Genomic DNA, 5,443 nt, shown 5'->3' with positions numbered 1-5,443 from the left:
ATACAGGCCAGAATGACCTTTGCCTTCTTGGCCAATGGCACATTCTGGGTCATGGTCAGCTGGCTCTTGACCAGATCCTTTTCTGCCGACCAGTTTCCCAGCCACTCTTGGCCAAACCTGGAGTGCTGTATGGGATTGTTGTGACCCAAGCGCAAGACCTGGAACTTGGACGCACTGAACCTTCTAAATTTGACTTCAGCCCATCGGTCCAGCCTCTCCAGATCTCTCTTCAAAACCTTTCCTCTGGCCTCTGGACAAGTCAGCAGAAAATGAATGAGTCGTGTAACATGGTCAGGGTAGTTATCTGTCATTCATGCAATCCTTTTCTCCATCAAAACCTACCTCCACCTGGGTTGCCCTCACAATCACCTGGCTTTAAATATCTCTCCCAGGCACAAGACCCATTTGAGCCCAGGTTTCACAGTCCTTGCTCTTCTCAGTGTCAGACCCATCAATGCAGAGGGACAACAGGTTCCCAGTTAGGAGAGCTCTGCTCTCCTTGAGAAGCAAGGGTTTGGTCTGAGATCTCACCATCCACCAAGCCCTCTGCAGAGAAGTTCCTGCCAGTTCAAAACCCTGCTCTTTCTGCATCCTTCCCCTCATCTCCCACCTCTCCTGTGCTCTGGGACTTGGAAGATGGGTATTCCTTGAGACAGGCACTGAGCTGGTGCTGCCTCTCACTGCCTGGGTGCTGCTGGCTTGCCTCCCTCACTGAGGCTGGAAGTAGCCCTGGCAAACCACTCCAGCCCACTGGGCAGGGTACAGGCAGTCCCAGTCCATTCTGAGAGTGAGACAGGTCCCTATGTCCCAAGCAGGTATTGGAGGCCAGATTGGAGGACAGGTGACACCGGACAGCTCTGCTGCTGGGGACATGGCTGCTAGTCTGCAGGTAGGTAGGTGAGAGGGGGCAGAGCTGCTCTCACTTATCACCATGGAGCCCATGCTGTCCTCACCTGGCAGAAACCTGGGAACACAGTCAGAACATTCCTGCAGCTTGCCTGATAGCCCATGGGGGCTTTCTCAACCAGTCTCACTGCACAAACCTATGGAATTTAAAAGAAAACTGCCAGCTGGAGTAACGTACTTTAGGAACCAACTGTGAAGAGAAGACAACACTAAGGGTTTATAAGTAAAATGCATATTTTGATTTAGAGATAGAAACTTGGAGGCAGGGCAAAGTGGAGAGAGATGAGTAAAGGGTTACAAGATGATGGAAGTATGGAAAAAATTAAACTTACCTGAGATGCGCCCAACACTTGAGTTAAATCCACATGCTCTTTCTGCATGAAAATATCTCCTGAATTATAAACGACAAGGAGGGCTCACATCTTGATCCCAAAGTATATCATTTGTGTCTTTTAAATCTAAGTCAGTTGAAGAGTTGAACACTGAGAGCCAAATTCTATTTAATTTATTCAGCAACACATCTGTGTGAAATATAGTCCAATTACAGGCACTAGGTTACTTTGCCATGGCTGCAGCCATTTGGCTTTTATTTCCAGCAGGCTGTAATTAAATTATCGCAATGCAGAAGCAGACAAGTTTCTCTTATACGTGACTGCAATTAAAGACATGCAATCACAACATTTTTTAAAGTGACTCCAATCAATTGGTTACAGTAAAGAATACCATGTAATAAAGCAGTGACTCCACCATTAAGACTGAAAGAGGGTTTCTATTTCAATAATCTAGTTCCCTTCTAGTTCTGCTTTTGGATAATTTATTTAAAGTCCATTATGTGTCTACAGCATATATCATTTGCCCTCAGCCTGGGCTGCAGAAGTGCCATTATGGCCAATTACTTAGTGTGATAAAATCTGCCACAGTACAAGCTGTTCCTTTATTAGATTTAAGTTTTGTCTAAATTCCATTTGTAATTCAGACAGCAAAATAACAAGACCAACAGCAAAGACTAACTGTCTTCTTCCTTTGGTCGCTGCTGTAACCTGTTGTAACCTTAGGGCAGTTCAGAACTGACACCCCACACCCACATGCTTTTCTTACAATGCTTGTGCCCATTTTGTGTTTCCATATCCAGTGCAGGGCTTGGGGTGTGGTCTGGCCTCTGAGGGAGTTCCTTGACCTGCATCCAGCCACAACACGAAACACATGGATAGTGAAGGCTTCAAAAGCCCCTGAGGGCAAGTGGCCACCAGTAGGGACTGCATGGTTGAGTGCCACTGATGTGCTTTTGGTGATCATAGGCATTTGCCCTCCGGCCTATGGTTTGCTACAACAGCACGCTGGTTGGTGGTGAGCAAGCTGCTGACAGAATGAAATTCTCCCAAAACCACAAAGGAAGTGGTGTGGGGAGCAGCTCCCAGCCATGCCCTTCAGCTGGCTCCCTAGCTGTGCACTGGGAACAGCAGGATGGGCACAGCCCTGGTGCTCCCAGCGTGAGAGCACAGCACAGCTTAGGCAGGGTGTAGCTGCTGCTGCTGCCAGCCTGGTTAGCCATTAGCTGCAGCAGAGGCTTCAGTTTTGTTTGAGAATGATGGCATTGCTGCACAACTGTGAAGTAGGACCACTGGATTTATCCAAACTTCTCCTGCACCATCCCCAGCCATGACAAGGGTTTTAAAACTGTTTTGCTCTTTAAAAACCATTGCCAGTGTTTGGCATACATCTTTTCAAGCTCCAGCTTCATTTGTCAAAGTATTTTAAATATGTTTGAACCAAATGTTCTACACAAATTTGAATCCAAATCCTGCAACCTTTTTCTGTGGGATCTCACAAGTGAGGGTAGAAGCTACAGCAAGAAAATTCAGAGTGAAACAAGAAACAGAAGCAGTGATTCAGTAGGATCCATTTTAACAGATCCAGGCCACAATAATTTGAGGACAGGCATCATCCTATAAGACACTGCATTCCTCTGGAAAAAAATATTCCAGATGTATTCATTTTCTTCCAGCAGAACATTTGCTCCATTTTAGAAGAGGGCACTTCTTCACAGAAAATGTATTTACTGAATGCCATGTTAACACTTATTTGCTATGTGCATCAGTGACTGTCTATTTTCTGCTGTAGAGACTGTATACCAGGCTGTCTTTATGTTCCTCGAATCCTGCTCATGTCCCATATTGTATCTTGAAATTGGCTGCTTTACAAAATTGGATGAATTTATTTTGATGTTTCAGAAAATTTCTATCTAAGACTAATGTCAAAGCAAAACACCATTTAAAATTTTTACAGGGACGGAAATTTACGTAGCAGCTAACGACAAGCCTAAAAATAACTTATTTGTTGGCAACATCAATCTTGTTAATGAACTAAAATAATGAAATATTCCTCTATCACTGGTTTCCAAGAAGCAAGAAGAAAAATGTAAAAATATCAACCAACTCAAGTAGCAAAAAAAAAAAAAAAAGTTTTGAAAACTCTTCAAAATCCACCTTTTTTGGGGGTGGGTTTTTTTTTAATGGAACAGTTATGTTCTGGAAATTACCCTCTATACTTTTGGTCAGTAACATAATACAACTTATCTGTCCTTCTTCTCCATTTGACCCCTGATGAGAGCAGAAAGTGAACATTGTATATGAGGGGACACACCTCAAACACTGTGGAATCCCTTATATTACAGCTTCATTGTGCCTTTGTTGGCCCTTTCCTGAAATATCCATTTTAAAATAAAATTTGGTGTATCTAGATATGATAAAAGCCCTCTAGATCAAGATCAATTCTTAACACAGCAAGGTCTTTCCTTATTCATAAAATTCACTTTAATAGGAGCATTGATGAGCAGCTGAAAGGAAAGACCTGATTATAAGTTGTTTTTAGTGAGAAGTGAGGAGTCTTATCTGTCAGTGAACACTAAACATGTCTCTCTTTCTTATCAGCTAAGGAGAAAAAAATGAACACAACAAATGACAACTTAGCCAACTCCATCACCCAGCAAGACACTGAAGTTGATTTTCCCAAATGCACTGTGTGGAAGTAGGTCTGAAGACTTTGTACCTCCACATTATGTCTTTCTGCCGGGCTTCCTGGGACATTTCATTGTCATTTGTGTTTACAGCTTCAAGATGAGATCTTGAAAGACCAGCACCCTAATCAGGCTGAACCTGGCACTCACAGACCTGCTCTACCTCACTGGCCTTCCCTTCCTGATGCACTACTGTGCTACTGGGGAACACTCAATTTTTGGTGAATTCACGTGAAAGTTCATCTGCTTCAGCTTCCCCTTCAAATTGCACAGCAGCATCCTCTTCCTCACCTGCTTCAGTGCCTTCGTGGTGATGTTTGACACAATGAAGTTCTCCCACATCCAGAGGAAGTGGTGGACAGCAGTGGTTCGCACAAGCATTTGGTTGATGGCACTGGAAGCTGTCAGCCCTGTCATTTCTTGATCTCTTCAAAAGGGACACAAAACATAAGGTCCTCATGCCTCAACCTGACCAGCTCTGCAAACCTGGGCACAATCAGGTGGCTGCTGACCAGCCTGGCCTTCTTCTTGCCCTCACTGACAGTGACTCTGTGCTATGGGCTCATCATTTGCACCTTGGCCATCGGCCCCTCACATGGGCTTGCTACAAACAGAAGGCTCTAAGACTTGCTGTTGTCCTCTTGGTGGTCTTACATGTGTACTTCCTTCCCTTCCATGTCTTTTGGGTGGCTCTGTTGCCTAAGATTGAAAGAAAAACGTTCCAAACAATATTAGAATTGATAACATGAAGAGCAGTCTTTTTTAACGTCTTTTATGAAAAGTCTTTAATGAAAGCTTTCATTAAAAGACTGCTCCTCATGTTATCAATTCTAATATTGTTTGGAAAGTTTTTCTTCCAATCTTAGGCAACTGCTCAGGTTAACTACAGTTGTGTCCAGCCAGCTGTCACATGGAGAATGAATACACTCTGCCTACTGTGTCAGCCACCAGCTCCACTCAACACATGTGGTAACCTGTTGCTTTATGTCACAGTGGGAGACAACTTCCAGTAAGCCATGCGCTCTCCTTCAAGGTGTAAGTGGAGCAAATATATCCAGGAGCAAAAACTACATGACCAAGTCAGAAATCACATTAAAGTTGTGAAGGAGTCCCTTGAAGTAAATTCCAGCAAACCCATGATGGCTTTGGTGCTCTAAGCTCCTAAAACAGTTGTGTTGGTATGACAGCAAGAATTGCATCTGACTTTACCCTCTCTCTGCAGCAGAGGACTTGTCAAAAAGCTTTCCTGGAAGCAGCTTTATATACACCTCTCCTAGCAACCAAAGAAAGAGGAGGGAAAAGACAAGACTAAGCCACCTTGAAGGCAAAATTTAAAACCATCCAGGCAAAGACATTTAGGAAACACGGGGTTCTCTAGCTCTGGGCTTTGCTATTGAGTCCAGAAACATGGAGAGCTTAGTCTGGACATGAGAACAACTTCCACTGATTTCAGTGTTGCCACTGATGGAGTACTTTGTTTATTACAGCCTAAGTAAAACATAGCAGATATTGTCACGGTTG

General features: G+C 43.8%; 1 pseudogene; it reads left to right on the top strand.

The window, feature by feature from the left end:
• The first annotated feature begins 802 nt into the window (after window positions 1-802).
• Window positions 803-4,671, top strand: LOC136571402 (2-oxoglutarate receptor 1-like; annotated as a pseudogene).
• Window positions 4,672-5,443: the final 772 nt, after the last annotated feature.

This window comes from Molothrus aeneus, chromosome 2 (genome assembly GCF_037042795.1).
Source record: "Molothrus aeneus isolate 106 chromosome 2, BPBGC_Maene_1.0, whole genome shotgun sequence".
Lineage (NCBI taxonomy): Eukaryota > Metazoa > Chordata > Aves > Passeriformes > Icteridae > Molothrus > Molothrus aeneus.
This window is presented reverse-complemented; position numbering and strand designations above follow the sequence as displayed.